Source organism: Acipenser ruthenus, chromosome 2 (genome assembly GCF_902713425.1).
Source record: "Acipenser ruthenus chromosome 2, fAciRut3.2 maternal haplotype, whole genome shotgun sequence".
Classification (NCBI taxonomy): domain Eukaryota; kingdom Metazoa; phylum Chordata; class Actinopteri; order Acipenseriformes; family Acipenseridae; genus Acipenser; species Acipenser ruthenus.
This window is the reverse complement of record NC_081190.1, coordinates 55,654,073-55,671,081: the sequence shown is the minus strand read 5'-3', so window position 1 is coordinate 55,671,081 and position 17,009 is coordinate 55,654,073. Positions and strand designations below refer to the sequence as shown.

At 46.9% G+C, this 17,009-nt stretch overlaps 1 long non-coding RNA gene across 1 annotated transcript; it reads right to left on the bottom strand.

Annotated features, from left to right (window-relative positions):
• Positions 1-399: 399 nt before the first annotated feature.
• LOC131705182 (uncharacterized) lies at positions 400-17,003 on the bottom strand. Its single transcript, XR_009310216.1, has 4 exons — positions 16,794-17,003; positions 1,113-1,369; positions 773-875; positions 400-521 (listed from the first exon to the last, which is right to left on the bottom strand). It is a non-coding gene; the product is annotated as an uncharacterized LOC131705182 (long non-coding RNA).
• Between the last annotated feature and the right edge of the window lie 6 nt (positions 17,004-17,009).

The window sequence follows — 17,009 nt, the reverse complement described above, 5'->3', positions numbered from 1 at the left end:
CATGTCAGAAATGTAATTAGGTGAGCGCATTCAATTTTGTAAGTCTGATTAGCCACACCTGGTATGGATCAGAGAACACCCCAATTGACACAGGGGGTCAACTGCAACAAACTAAAAGGAGCGTACTAACTGGGGATGATCCCGTGGTTAGTACGGAGGATGGTACTAAACTAGTATGCAAGTTAATACCAATCAAGATAGTCCCCACCCAGCTAACAATTTTACACTGTTGCAACGCTGCCACGTTACACTTTAGTTGTGGCAACGCTTTGGTAAAACGCTGTAGCAGCGTTCAAACGGATGGTTTGTTTCATCATAGCGTTGTGGTACAACATCCTTAGAACATTCTCACAACCTTATGGCAACATTCAGATATCAATAAAAACAGGATACTGAGCTTCTGTTAATGACATTTATTTAGCACTTTACACTTCTTGTTTTATGGAATTACAAATCATTAATCATTGTCCTCATCTTCAGAGCTGAACTCCATCTCTAGTCACTTCTGAAGCGGTTGGTGTCTGAAAAATATAACAAAGTGTTTTTTTTTAAGTTGGCATAGGGGAGAGGGTTATCATTTTTTACACTTGTCCAAAACATGTAATTTTTATTGGTTTGGAAGGGGCTCAGATTTTTTTGGTGCACAATTTTTAGGAATTTCCCCACCCACGGCCTATCATTTTTTTAATTAACATAAACAAGTTTTGTAGGTTATATATTTAAACCACTTTCCTGCATGTGACAAGCAGGTTTATATTTGAATGTCTTTTACCTTGTTCTTCCCTCCTGCTTTGTTTGGTGCATGTTTCAGTGTCTAGCCAATCTCTAACTCGATGCTGATATTTTGGCCTTGGGATGGTTCCTCACACATGCTCCTAAAAGGGAAACAATGTCATCTGAATATTATGTTTATAACAATGTGCATTTAAGAACATGAGAACATAAGAAAGTTTACAAACGAGAGGAGGCCATTCAGCCCATCTTGCTCGTTTTGATAAACAAATTAACAAAACAATTTCTTGCAGAGAACAAATCTCAAATTAAATACTTGCTGATGAACTATGGTTTTACCACTTTTTAATAACAGGTGTAAATTTGACCTCCCGTCCCACCTTATGAATTTAAGAATAACTTGCTCCCATCCCCAGCCAATAAAGACAATGGAAGGTTCTCAGATTTGTATCACACTAAAAATGATTTGTTGTTCAACTTATGGATGACTGATCTGCTTGTGGGAAGGTTCTCAAACTTCTTTCCTTTTCTCCCCTTCTGACTGTAGTTGGACCAAAGTCCATTCGTCCCAATCTTCCGCAGCATGCGGCACACACTCGCCCCAAGGTTTGCACCACCCAGAGGCAAGATACGCAATCTGAAGAAGAAAAAATACTAAATGTCATTGCAGGCTAAAAGTTTTATGACTATATCAGTGCTGTAGATAAGGTTTTACAACTTGGGAGGCCACCTAGGCCACCAGGTTTGTCAACTTACTCACCCAGGTAAGAGTTTAGTGGCCCAGAAAAAAACTGGTGTGGCCAAACGTGTCCTACACAAATCATGGCATTGCAAACATTGACTGTTTCCTAGGAAATATTTAAGTCACAAAACATTTACATCAATGTAAACAATGTTCATTTAATCTCACAATGTGGTAAGTTGGTTTGTTCTGAACATTTCAATTCAAATAGTTAAATTGTTATTCTTTCACTATATATGATACTAAAATATTTTTATGGTATACATCTGTAGCAAAGAATTTATCTTTCAACTGTCATTTATTTGTTACCCTCCAAACTTTTAGAAGATTGTCCTCATTCAACTCATTCTCCATCATGTTTATAAGACCTGAATCCTTCATAATATAGAGAGCCAAAATCCCCCCCTCCTTACTCTGCCGAAATTTGACAGTCCTGCAATAGTGCAACATACAAAAACAATACATTTGTATTTTATTATTGTGAGACCACATTTGCTTGTGTAAGGATGCATCAAACACCATTACTCTGCCAGAAAGATAACCCTTGTGTTATATTAACATCAGTCTTAAAGAAAGCAACCATGAGTTTGACACTTTTCTTTTGGCAGGAGGCACACGTTCAGATATCGCCACATCTTTTATATTATTGACAGTGCATCACTTCGTATAGCGTCCTTAACGTCACACTGAAAGCCACGCTTTGATTGGCTTAAATCTTCAGTTATTTTGTCAGAAATAGAGAGTGAAGTCGTGCGCACCTGTATCAGCCAATGAAAAAATGTGTTTCATATTGACTTTGGATTGTTTTTAGCAATGGAATTATCGCTTGAAACTGGAACTTTTGTTTTATTTAAAACAATGCAGATTTGCTCAATTTCTTGCTGAAAAAAACTCTACTTGGACCATAATGATTTGTCGTCAATCTGCGCTAGTAAGTTAGGGGTTCAAGTCGCCCAAGCAGAAATTTGGTCAATCTGGGCAACCGTCTAAATGTAGCCCTGCTAAAGGGTTCTCCCCAGGAATTCTGTAGTCGGGTGGCAGAACAATATTGCCGGCATCACTTAACAGAAAAATAAACTTGTCTTACCTTAAATATACAATACGACAAAGAATTTAAAGAATTTGTTTTTCGTTGACTACATCTGGTTGTGCTTTTTTCTGTTCTACATGTTCTTTTTCATTACTGTTTTTTAATATGGTAAATTACCGTGCTTATTTAGGCACTCTACGATTTGACTGGGGAAAGATAACGTAGGGTTATTGGGGTGAACACAAAAAAACTGCAACCTTTTCACTTCCTTTTTAACTTAATTATTGAGCTTATTGCTTCATTTAAATTGTTTTCAGTGCATTTTGTTAATGCACATCTATTTTTTTTTTTGCTATTCTACATTTTTTGAATGCAACTGTTCATTTTAACACAACAGTACTCGCACACGTTTGGTCACCATCACAACTGTTGCATGAAACCGGAGTGTAATAATCAAGCACCTCTGCACTGTTAAGCATTTGTATGTCAGCTGACAAAAGCTGATATCCCATCACGCCTTTCTTCTTAAAGGCGTACAGCCTCTATAAATGAACCTCCAGTATCTCTCACAAGCACCTGGGTACATATTGTTACGATATCACAACAAAAGGAAGATACTTTTTTTTTTGGTGCATACAGACGTGCTCAAATTTGTTGGTACCCCGCCGCAAAAAACGAAGAATGCACAATTTTCTCTGAAATAACTTGAAACTGACAAAAGTAATTGGCATCCACCATTGTTTATTCCATATTTAATAGAAATCAGACTTTGCTTTTGATTTTTTATTCAACATAATATTGTAAATAAGAAAACAAATGAAAATGGCATGGACAAAAATGATGGGACCGCTAACCTAATATTTTGTTGCACAACCTTTAGAGGCAATCACTGCAATCAAACGTTTTCTGTAGCTCTCAATGAGACTTCTGCACCTGTTAACAGGTAGTTTGGCCCACTCTTCCTGAGCAAACTGCTCCAGCTGTCTCAGGTTTGATGGGTGCCTTCTCCAGACTGCAAGTTTCAGCTCTTTCCATAGATGTTCGATAGGATTCAGATCAGGACTCATAGAAGGCCACTTCAGAATAGTCCAATGTTTTGTTCTTATCCATTCTTGGGTGCTTTTAGTTGTGTGTTTTGGGTTCATTATCCTGTTGGAGGACCCATGACCTGCGACTGAGACAGAGCTTTCTGACACTGGGCAGTACGTTTCGCTCCAGAATGCCTTGATAGTCTTGAGATTTCATTGTGCTCTGCACAGATTCAAGGCACCCTGTGCCAGGCGCAGCAAAGCAGCCCCAAAACATAACCGAGCCTCCTCCATGTTTCAATGTAGGTATGGTGTTCTTTTCTTTGAAAGCTTCATTTTTTTGTCTGTGAACATAGAGCTGATGTGACTTGCCAAAAAGCTCCAGTTTTGACTCATCTGTCCAAAGGACATTCTCCCAGAAGGATTGTGGCTTGTCAATATGCATTTTAGCAAATTCCAGTCTGGCTTTTTTGTGTTTTTCTGTCAAAAGTGGAGTCCTCATGAGTCTTCTTCCATGGAGCCCACTTTCGCTCAAAAAGCGACGGATGGTGCGATCAGAAACTGACGTACCTTCACCTTGGAGTTCAGCTTGTATCTCTTTGGCAGTCATCCTTGGTTCTTTTTCTACCATTGGCACTATCCTTCTGTTCACTCTGGGGTCGATTTTCCTCTTGCGGCCGCGCCCAGGGAGGTTGTCTACAGTTCCATGGACCTTAAACTTCTTAATAATATTTGCAACTGTTGTCACAGGAACATCAAGCTGCTTGGAGATGGTCCAAAAATAAATCTTCATTCTCACACATTTTCAAAACTTTTTTATCACCCCTCATTGAGATAGACTGACAGACTTTGTTTGTTGTTACATCATTAGCGTTTAAGAAACTGGTAGCATAAATAAATAGATAATTAAATAAATAATATTTATTTATCTTATTTATCCATTTATTTCGTTATTTATTTTATTTTATTTTCATTTTGGCACAAAACCATCACCTTACCAATACAATACAGTGTTAATTGTACCCGTTCTACCACACACGCGGTCTGCTATCTGCCATTCTACCGACAGCAAAATCCCAATGAACAACAAAAAAGAAAGAAAGAAAGAAACCTAATTAATTTTTGACCCGCTTTTTCACAACATGGCTCGATCCCGCTTATATTTTAAACCAGAGCCAAATAAAGAAATGTGCATGTATGCATATGAAAAACAATTAAAGGTACATTCTGTTAAACGCTAATTTTAGCGTAATTAATGAGTGCATTTTTTTTCTATCTTCACTCATTCTCTGTTTGAACAGTTGACTGTGCAGTGCATCAATGTCTAATGTACAATTAAGCAGCAAATGCCGACATAATCACACAATCAAAATATATATATACACTACCGGTCAAAAGTTTTAGAACACCTCCATTTTTCCAGTTTTTATTGAAATTTACGCAGTTTAATATCTCAATGTACTCTGAAATTAAAGCATAGAACAAATAAACAATTGGAGATAAAAAAAGAAATCATGGAATCGTTTTGTTTAACAAAATTTAATCTAAATTTTTGACTCATCAAAGTAGCCACCTTTTGCAGATATAACAGCCAAACACGCTCGTGGCATTCTTTCTACAATGGAAATCAAATATTGTTCGGAAAGTTCTTCCCAACACTGTTGCAGAAGTTCCCACAAATGTGTTGCACTTGTAGGTTGCTTTGCTTTCACCCTTCTGTCCATTTCATCCCAAACCAGCTCGATGGGGTTTAAGTCTGGAGACTGTGCTGGCCATTCCAAGATTTGAAGCCTACTGTCTTGTTCTTTTCTTCTAAGGTAGTTCTGACATAGCCTGGAGGTATGTTTTGGGTCATTATCTTGCTGTAGGATGAACCCCTGACCAACTAGGCGTATACCAGAGGGTATTGCATGGTGCTGCAAAATGCTGTGGTAGCAGTTTTGGTTCAGGGTGCCACTCACTCTGTGCAAGTCGCCGACTCTGGATCCAGCAAAAGAGCCCCAGACCATCACGCTTCCTCCTCCATGTTTGACAGTTGGTGTCACACACCGAGGAACCATCCTTTCTCCTACTCGACGGCGTACAAAAACCCTGCGTGATGAACCGAAGATTTCAAATTTTGATTCATCGGTCCATAAGACCTTCTTCCAGTCTTCAGTAGTCCACTGGCGGTGCTTCATGGCCCAGGCAAGCCTCTTTTTCTTATTTTGCCATCTTAGCAATGGCTTTCTTACTGCCACTCGACCTGTCAAACCTGCAGCTCGAAGTCGTCTCTTCACAGTTGAAACTGAGACTTGCTTACTTCGACCAGTGTTAAGCTGTGCTTGAAGCTGTTGTCCTGCGAGCCGCCTATCACGCAAGCTGTTGACTCTCAGAAACTTGTCTTCTGATTCTGTTGTGGCTTTGGGTCTGCCAGACCTCTTCCTGTCAGAGTTTCCTCCAGTTTCCAAGTGACTTTTGATGGTGTAGGAAACTGTACTCACTGACACCTTGGCTTTCTTTGCAATTTCTCTAAAGGAAAGACCTACACTTTTAAGGGTTATAATGGTCTGTCTGTCTTCCTTTGTTAATTGCCTTTTTCTCGCCATTATGAGAGCAATATACTACTTCCTGCAGTACAATACTGTCCAAATAATGCTTAAGAGGATGTAGTAACACAGTCTGTTCCAACACTGCTTTTATACAGACAGAGGGTTTGTAAGTAATCAACAAAAGTTGGGACACCTGTAGGAATTGTTAGCATCAACTTTCAAGGCTTAATTTACTTCCATTGCTATAGAACAGCTGTAAGTTGTTAACCCATTACTTGTTCCCTGAAAAAGGCCTTTTTGTATAACTCTGAAATGTACATTATTTTTCAGTTTTTGGTAACCTAAACTTTTTTTTTTACCCTCTGGCAGTTTACCGCTTACCTTTGTACCATTTCAGGTTATTCACTGGACTTGAACTGCTTAAATTTCAATAAAAACTGGAAAAATGGGGGTGTTCTAAAACTTTTGACCGGTAGTGTATATTTTCATTCTTACCTTAAAATTCCTTCGCAGCACTGACAATCATCAAAACGGCCGATCTGGTCAGCCTGTCTTGAACTAAGACTGCAGTCCTCTCACATGTAATTGGCTAATCACTGTTTCTGCTCTAAGCCCCCCTCCCTTCTCTTAAAGTTTCTTCTAAACAGGGGGAAATTGACGCAACCAGCCAATCAGAGAGCGTATAGCTCATCACGTGCTTAGTTACGGTATCCAACCGCCATAACTTCGGACAAACAAATGTCATTTCACCATGTTACGATATAGGGTTTTCTTCAGTACAGGTGTAAAATGTTAAAAAGGAGTGGCTGGGGCACTTATAACAGCGACTCAAGGCAACCAGAGCATTTGAAAGGTGGAATACATTGTATTTCTTTCCCCAAACCAAAGACTAATTTTGAAAAATGTGTACCGTGGGTCAAGCTTTGCGAGAGGCCGCAAGAACAGCCTAGGTAGGACCTGTACCCAATGTGTACAGGACTTTTTAGGCTCGACTTTAAACGCCCAAGAGTTTATTGTTTTCCTAAATGTTGTAGTGTTGTTTGAATGCTATAGTTATGGAGTCGCTGTATTCCTTAAATAAAGACATTGCATTGTTTTCGAACTCTGTGTTGTGCACTCAGTCTTACAACCTCGTGTTTTTCAAAATGTGTCAAAATGAGGCCCGTCTGTTTTTTTTTTTTTTTTTATAATACATGGATACCCTTGTGATGCTAATATTAAAGAAGACGAGGTTCAGCACTATGGTTCGGTTTTATTAAACATCGTGTTTCACTGCTGTACAGACGTTCTATGTCGCTATCCGTTAGTGCTTCAGCTTTATATGATTGCCTTTACCTCTCCAATTTCTCTGAGATACGAATGTACCAGCTTTATCATTTTTTTTTTTTTTTACATATTCTCATTTTGTTAATCATTAATGAACATTCCTGTAATGTAGGTGTTGTCGAGTGATTGAAAACGAGTTTGAATTGAAAGTGCCGGTCTCGAGGAGTTGAATGGGTCAAAGTTAAAGTATATTTTCCTCTAGAGGAATTGTTACTTTTTGACAACACCACTGTGGTATTTTGTCTGTTTTCCAAATGACTCAGGATGCAAGTATAGTCTTCATCCATGTATAATACATAGTTCTCTTTCAGTTCGACCACCAACGGCATTATGTATGGGATATGCCTAGGTAATTGATGAGCTCTCAATACCAGAGCTGCCGATAGGCCCCTTCCTGGGATGATGCACTCGGTTCCGCCTACCGAGGGATTAAAACCATCATCCTGAGGAAGCCATTTCTCTTTTTCCTTCTCAAGACAGTACGGTAAGACCTCTGTGTTGAGCTGAGCATGTTGATAGAAAAGAGCTTCTCCCTTGCATTCGTGCTGAAAGCTGACTTGCCGCTTTCTCGGAATCAACGACTTTGAAAAGACAGAGCCTTTCGCCTTTCTGTCTTTCAGTGGCCTCCTTGCTTGCGTGGTAGGTAGCTCTTTGTTATCTGTCTGTCGTGTGTGAGCGACTGCCTGTGCAGTCACCCGCGAGTGGTTGTCTATTTCTTTCTTGAGTACACAGTTCCTCCGCGGGGCTAGGCCTTGCTGCATCCCGGCTGTTGAGTGACTCTTCCAGCCGTGCTCTCCTCCACGGGGCTAGGCCTTGCCGCATCTCCGCTGTCGCGTAGACCTTGCTGGCTGTGTAGGCCCGCCCACCTTGGTGAGTCGGGCCTTGTAAACAAACAGTGTGTTCTCTCCTATCTATTCTACTGTGGTTTTCTGCTGTCTGCTTCAACTTGCCCACCGTGGCTTCAGCCCTTGTGTCCTCCTGGTGCATGCCACGTGCTGACCAGGTGTGTGACCGCGCGGTTAGGGTAGGCACAATTGCATAGCTACCCCCCGGTGCTTTGGTACCGCGGCGCATGCATAGCCCTTGGTACTTCGGTATCTCGGTGTGCAAGGTGCTCATTGCATACAGCACACGGTGTCCAGCGCTACAGCGTCAGTGCACAGACACACAGTGCACGGTGCAGATGGTGCTTGGTGCCCACTGCTAAACGCTACTGCAATAACGCGCAGTGCTGCATGGTACTCGGTCCACACGGTGATCGGCCGATTGTGACAGCGTCAGTGCACAAGCGCGTGGTGCTGCACAGTACACTGAGCACATAGTGCTTACAGTACCTGGTGTGCACCGCTACACTAGTGCACTGGCATACGTTGCTGCATGGTACTCGGTGCTCACGTACTACTCAGTACGCACGGTGCACATGGCGCACGGTGTTCAGTGCCCTCCGCTACAGCGCTAGTGGTTGAACGCACGACGCTGCACTATTAATCAGTGCTTGAGCGCCGTTACAACCAGAGCAAGCCAATGCAGAACACCAAACTCATGCCAGGCAAGTCAGGGTTCCACCTCTGCACAGCCTGAAATGCAAATATCACACAGGAGGATAAGCATACCCTCTGGACGGTGCTTGGACGTCCAACACCACGGCCTTCGAGAGGGAGGTGGCCTGCAGCATCTCTGCGACTTTTCAGCCTAGGGTGAAGGAAAATAGGTTGGAGAGGGCCACGAAGGTGAGTTCCGCGTCCTCGGTGGCTGGACCGTCGGCGGCTCTTGGAGCCCCAGAACCCCTCCTCCATGACCTATCCCAGGATCCTCTGCTGGACATCCTCGATGTGCAGGCCCCCCGTAGTCTTTCCCCATCTCCGCAGGTGAGAAGGGTGAAGCGTTCGAGGCAGGTCCTGGAGCTCTTGGCCAAACAGGCACCTGCGGCCCCGGCCGCAGTCCCAGCTCCGTTGCAGCCCCAATTGCCATACCCCCCTCCCCCAGGGGAGATCAGGGTGGATGGGAAGAGGCATCCCAGCTGGTGCAAGAGGACACACTTTCTATAGCGGCCTCTGGGGATGGGGCCTCCTTCTCCTCTGACATATAGGTAAGAGGGGAGCTTGAACCCCCTGCTGAGGAAGAACCTGGCTTCGAGGTAGCCTCGGAAGCTATTGCTCCTCCGTTGTCTAGCTCAGTGATGGAACGTGCTGCAGCATTTCTGCACGTCCCCTGGACGCCAGCGGCAGAACCGCGCCGGTCTGTCTTCCAGACGTAGGCGATGGCTCCTTGCCCTCAAAAGTTCCCGGCCTTCCCAGACTTCATGGAGGAGGTATGCGCTTCCTGGAATCGTCCGGCATCAGGTCCTAGTGTGCTAAAACAGGCTGCACCACTTGCCTCTCTAGAAGGCGCGGCTCGGAAAAGCTGGGCCTAGCGGGGTTCCCCCCAGTAGACTCCACCATCACAGCCCTAGTTAAGGCCCCGTTGGTGAGTGGTTTAGCTAGAGACCCGGCGTGCCCGAACCCTAAATGCAGGGTGACGGAAATGCATCTCAAGCGGGCATATGTAGCAGAAGCGCAGGCAACTTGCCTGTCAAACATGGTGAACGTGCTTACAGCCTATGTGGATGGTGTACTGTGCGAGGCCCCGCTCCCTGAGCCGGTGGCCATGGAGATATGTCTCCTGTTCAGCAATCTGCTGCAGATCACCGGTCTCCAAGGGCAAGCTTGATTGTGGCTCGTAGGCAACTGTGGCTGTCACAAGCCAGAGTTCCTGACGCGAATAAGGCCGCGCTGCTAGACGCACCTATATCCCCATGACATACCTTTGGGCCAGCTGTGGAGGACATCTTGCAGAGATCCCACTGGGAACACGAGGCGTTCCGGCAAGTGGCCGCATTGCTCCCTCCCCGCAGTCCCGTGTGGGGCAGGTCGAACCACTGGCGAGCTCCTCAGACGCGGACTGTCAATAGGACTGTTCTCAGTCACGAAAGGGAGCAGTGGCGGTCGTGACAGAGCATCTGTCGAGGCTGGGCCTCACCATCAATGATGCAAAGAGTTGTCTTACACCAGTGCAGTCCACGACATACTTGGGGCTCCGGCTGGACTGCAGTACGATGCATGCATACCTGTCAGACGACAGAGTTGCAGCTATCCAGGGTTGCCTTTCCCTGTTTTGACAGGGATCGCAGGTCACCCTCCTATTGTGCCAGAAACTGTTGGGTCTGATGGCCGCAGCCATATCGGCCATTCAGCTGGGTCTGCTTCGCATGTGCCCGCTACAAGTGTGGCTCAATGCGTTCCACCTCAACACCATACGCAACAGACACCGTCAGCTGCCTGTGTCTCACGAGTGCTTGGCAGCCCTACGCTGGTGGAGGATGACCTCTCACCTGCGCGAGGGTGTGCGAATGGGAGTAGTGTTGAACCGCCAAGTGGTGACAACAGACGCCTCCATCTTGGGTTGGGGGGCGGTCTGGGAAGGCAGAGGAGTACGCAGATTCTGGCCGGACCGCTGGACATCCCTGCATATAAACATGCTGGAAGTGCAAGCGGTCTCCCTTGCTCTCCACTACTTCCTCCTGGTGCTGAGGGGTACACGTGTTGATCTGGACAGACAACACGACAGTGGTGGCGTATGTAAACCACCAGGGTGGCCTACGGTCCCCAGGGTTGCATCGCATGGCCCTCAGGCTATTGACATGGGCTCAGAGGAACTTGTTGTTCCTGCGGGCGACGTACCTAATTAAACACATTCAACATTTGTATTTTAGTCAGATGTGTGCTGTTATGTGTAGCTGAGCTGAGGGTCAGGAGCAACCTAAGAACAGGCGCCACATGGGAAGGAGATGGCGCAGAGCAAGGGAGAGGCGAGAGCCATTGGCCGAAGAAAAACGAGGGGTCAAGATGGCGGAGCTGGGAGGACGGCACTGCGTCATCGTCATCGAGGAAGAAGGGACAACAAGTACGTCATCGCACATAGAGATTGGAGCAGTGCAAGTGCGCATCAAGGAAGAGGCCACGTCACCACTGGACACACACACACTTCGACAGGATGTAAACAAAGGGGCCTATTACAGTCAACTACAGTATGATGGTAAGGCCGATTGGCGACATTTTGTAAAAAAAAATGAAATAATGGCAATGATAAATGAATGGACAGATAAAGAGAAAGCCAGCAACATAATTGCCTGTTTAAACCAAGAGGCATTACTTTGCTTAACCAACATCGACATGAATGGCTGTAGTAGCTACGGGGCACCGGTGTTTGATGAGAGAGCATAGAGTTAAGCCCCAACATGGGCCGGCGCCAATCGCGGGAGGGAGAATGAGCTGAGTGGGGGGGTAACATGATGCCCAGGGCGAGCAGGCAGGTGGTAAAAGCAGCTGCGTTGGAAGGAAAAGCGCTGCAGGTACTGCTGGACCTGGGCCCAGACGAGATGGTCCAGTATGAGATGCCTGGCTAACCGTACCAGAGACCCAGAACAAGTTAAGGCTGTGTTCCAGGAGGGGGAGCATGACTGGGCCTCTGGGAGCGAGTGGAGTCAGCAGAAGAGGCAGCCCTACCACACACCCGCGACTGTGCTGGGGCTGAAGACAGCCCAGCCACCTACAGTGCCACTGCCCAGCAGGAGGTGCTGCACCGCAACACCTGACACAGCAGCTGCAGAGAAACGCCAAGGGACCCGCATAGCTGGGACGACACTGACCCCCAACACAGTCGCTTTCACCCTGGAGCACCAAGCAAAACTGGAACCCAGTTGCACACTGTGACAGGAGAGCTTGCGCCACTGCAAGGGAAGGGCAACCTTGCTATAGAAGTAGCTGGACGGTCAGTACATCCCCCTGTCTGGCTAGAAGCTGTACAGGACCCCTGCATAGTGTGCCTGGACTTTCTGTGCTACACAGGCAGGCAAGTAGACCTCAGAACCGGGAAAATGCACATACAGGGGGTCTCTGCCTTGGCCTTAGCCTACCCGGAGTAGCCTGCCTTCCTCCTGAGGCTGTCGAGGGGTCGGGATCCCTCTGTTCGATAGCTTCGGGACCGGCCAAGGGCAGAACCACCCGCTGCAGTGAGAAGGGGGACCTCAGCCCTCCCCCGGGCTCCACTATGCACCAGGCCACCAGCTGAGTCAGGCCACCAGCTGAGTCAGGCACCAGCGTCACCAGGGACCACGCAGCCTCTCAACGAGCCCAACGCCGCAGGGGGCTTCAACATGCGCCACCGCAAACCCCTGCTCACCCCTGACGGACCTCAGCCTTACCTTGGGCATCGCCACACACCGGGCCACCAGCCTCATCATGCGCCAGTGTCGCCAAGGACAACGCAGCCTCTCGACGGGCCCAATGTCGCAAGGGACTTCAGCCTGCTCCACCGCAAACCTCAGCCCTCCCCTGGGCTGCTCAACAAACTGAACCGGAAACCTCGACCACCACCCAGGCTTACAACCTGTGGCCTCTGGTCCACTTGCCCGAGGGACGGTGTCCCTGCCTTGGAGCAACGAAAACACAGATGGAGCCGCTGGAATGGGGGAACTCAGCCTTTCCCCGGCCCAGGCGAGCTCAGAAGAATCAACCCCCTCCCCCCTCTCGCCTTCTTCCAGCTCCTATAGGATTGAGCTTTCTCAACAGGGCCTTGCCAGCCACAGCAGAGGACCCCACTGTTGCCACGATGACCACAGTCTGGCATCAGAACTGCGAGGGGCTTTGCCCGGAGCAGCAGGCCCAGCTGTGGAAGCTGTTGTTTGAGTACCGTTCTAGCTTTGCCACCACTTTGGAGGATGTGGCCCAGACACACCTGGTCCAACACCAGATCCAACACCAGATTGAGACAGGGGAGGCTAGTCCCATTAAGCTTCGCCCTTGCCGACAACCACTGGCACGGCAGGAGGCCACAGAACAAGTCCTTCAGGAGATGAGAGAGGCCGGCATAATTGAACCTTCAGACAGCCCCTGGACGTCCCCGGCGGTCATGGTCCCCAAGAAGGACGACAAGGGGTGCTTCTGCGTCGACTACCGGAGCTTGAACGACATGACGGAGAAGGACTCATACCCCCTCCCCCACATCGATGAGTCCCTGGATCTGGTGTCCGGGACCTGGTGGTTCTTCTCCGAAGTGGCTACTGGCAGGTAGCTGTGGCCCCCTCTGCACGACCCAAAACTGCCTTCTCCACTGGCCGAGGGCTATGGCAGTTCACGGTAATGCCATTTGGACTTTGTAACGTTCGAACGGCTGATGGAGAAGGTGTTGGCAGGGGTGCCCCCCACAGAATGCCTGTTTTACCTGGACAACCTGCTTGTCCATTGGAGGACCTTCCAGGCGGCCCTGGTTTCCCTGCGAGAGGTGCTCCGGCAAGTAACGGCAGTGGGGATCATGCTGCACCTGGAGAAATGCCAGCTGATGCATACAGAGGTCACCTTCCTGGGGCACCGGGTCGGAGAAGAGGGCATCAGCACGGAGGCCAGCAAGATTGAGGCTGTCCGGGACTGGCCCACACCTATCAACCCATGCCAACTCAGGGGCTTCCTGAAGCTCGCCTCTTATTATAGGAGGTTTGTGCAGGGCTTTGCCACCATCACTACCCCCCTGCACAGCATCCTGTGGAAAGAAGAGCCCTTTGTGTGGACTCCTGAGCGCCAGGAGGCGTTTGCTCGATTGAAGAGCGCCCGGTGCCAGTCTCCAGTGCTGGCTCCGCCGGACCCCCACTCTCTCTTCCTGCTAGACACCGATATGAGCGACGAGGGCATCGGAGCTGTCTTGTCCCAACTGAGGCCCGAATGGGAGCATGCAGTGGCGTACTACAGCCGGTCGCACAGCAAGGCAGAACGCTGCTACTGTGTCAACTTCTGGCGGTGGTTGAGTCGGCCTGCCATTTTCATCCACCTCTGTGGACTCCCCTTCACAATCCGGACAGATCACGCCGCCCTACATTGGCTGATGACGTTGCAAGAGCCTAAGGGACAGGTCACCTGCTGGATAGAACAGCTGCAGACCTTTCAATACAAAATATAACCGGGCAGGAGAAAGGCATGCCAACGCTGGCGCCCTTGTCCCATCAGCCCTGTGCACCTGAGGGCAGTGCACACTGCAGCAGGAAGGAGGAGATCGTCCAAGGGGGAGGAAGAGTGATGCTGCGTGGTGGTACCGGTGGAGAGGGCAGAGTGGAGAAGGCACCAGGAGGACAACCCGGAACTGCGTCCAGTGAGGCAGTGACTTGAGGACCAGCAGAAGCCCCCATGGGAGGAGGTAGCTCAGCACTCCACTGCTACCCGAGGGCTGTGGTCGCAATGGCCTGGACTGGCCTTGAGGGATGGAGTCCTCCAGTGGCAATGGAAGGAGGCAAGGTGGCAGGTGATGGTCCCTCAAGCATTACGCTGGGAGATGCTCGACTCCCACCATGGAACCCCAGGCACCGGACACTTTGGGGTGACGAAGACGCTGCGGTGGCTTCACCAAGCCTTCTACTGGGGACAGTGCAGAAGGGAGGAGGAGGATCACTGTCGGCGCTGTGACACCAGCACTGCTCGGAAAGGACCCCCAGGCCGGTCGCACACCCCCCTCCAGCAGTACCAGGTCGGCGGACCCATGGAGAGGGTTGCCATGGATTTCCTGGGCCCCTTTCCCCGCTCAGATTAGGGGAACTGGTTCGTCTTGGTGGCCCTCGATTATTTCACCAAGTGGCCAGAGGCATACGCTCTGCCAGACCAGGAGGCAGAGACGGTCGCTGAAGCACTGCTTCAAGATGATTCAGTATGGCAACAAAGGCAACACTGAGATCAAGAAGTATTTATACTGATTGAAAGCCAGAGTCAGAGTTTATCAGCAGATCATTCACAACTCTGACAATGGCCGTGTCGGTGCTATGTGCAGCATGAAAACCAGAATGAAACTTCTGAAATATACCAATAAGTTAGAAATGTTTAGAATGTAAGAATGGTAGGTTGGAGATTGGCCTATAGCAGTGTGGAGTAGTGGTTAGGTGGTTAGGGCTCTGGACTCTTGACTGGAGGGTTGTGGGTTCAATCCCAGGTGGGGGACACTGCTGCTGTACCCTTGAGCAAGGTATTTTACCTAGATTGCTCCAGTAAAAAAACCCAACTGTATAAATGGGTAATTGTATGTAAAAATAATGTGATATCTTGTAACAATTGAAAGTCGCCCTGGATAAGGGTGTCAACTAAGAAATAAATAATAATAATAATAGTAATTGAGGACTTTAGGGTCCAAATTGTGCTTCTTAAGCATAGGCTTTACCACAGCTACCTTAAGTGCTGAGGGAACTATACCAGAGGAACCATTTATAATTTTTAAAATGTGGGTATTAATAACACCAAGAACATCGTTTAATAGTTTTGTAGGAATAGGATCAAGAGACCATGTAATAGCTCTCGAATTAGCTCCTGTAAGATAATCAAATAAAAAGCTCCCATAGTAGCCTTATAGGTGTAGTTGGTAAAATTCTGCCGTAGTCCTCCTTAATAGAAGGTGTCTGGAATCTCGTTTCTGATCTCGTCTAGTATTTTATTTTTAAATAAGTGTAAGAAATCATTGCAGCTGTGAGAGGAGCCAATGTCAAAGGTAGAATTATTAGGGGAAGGATTAATTAATTTATCTAGGGTAGCAAAAAGGATTATTTTTATTTGTTTCAATTAAATTAAAATAATATGATGATCTAGCTAACGCCAGAGCCTTCCTATATTTAACCAGGTGGCCCTTCCATGCGATGTAATGAACATGCAATTTAGATTCCTGCCACCTCCGTTCTATTTTACGACCCTCATATTTTTACGAGTTGTATCATTGACCTTTTTTTAAAAGACACTCTGCGAGTTTTGATTGGCGCTACAGTATATAACAGTGGTGCTCAATTACATTCTCTGGCCTGCCAGATAAGGAAATGTCCAAACCTTGGGGGGGCCACAGGGCGCTCAAGATGTGCGTACTGGTGGGGGTTGTTTAAATGGTCATGAAAATCTGACTATCAAATCACGCTTTACATACAGTAACAAAACGTTGCAACGCTGCACTTGCACCAATCAACTAATATATCTCAGAAATAACTACTTACAGTGATACAATGTTTGATCGCCATTAATAACAAAAATATTAAGCAAATATAATTTCCTGACCAGTATTCAAATGACATCTTGCAAACAAATAATTATACAAATCTCACTGTAATGGTATTAAAACAGCATGTTATTCATTTTAATTCTATTAAAACTAGAAAATGTTCTGACAATTACTGCGCAGCAAGCATTCAAGTTAACTAACGAAAGCTCTTCTGTTGTATAAGCATCTTACTAAGCACCTGATTAAAAGTGTCGCACGGTGTCTAAATATGCATGTTCAAGCTCAAATGTGTTTAAATGTAAATGAAAAGTTTCTAAATTAAATACAGTAAACAGAGGGGAAAATAAACTTACGTGCATATCCATAGTGTCATCTTTGAGAGGCGTGCCGCAGGTACATTTCTTACTGTTGTCAGTGTCTGGAAAGTGTGAAGCACTTTCGAGTGATGTGCATTACTTGCAGCTGTATCCCTTGATTCTGATCGCTTGCCAAATGTGTTGGTTTTTATGTTAATCCCACACATCACTTGCCATTTTAGACACAGCTTTTGTAATGAAGGACAGCTGACG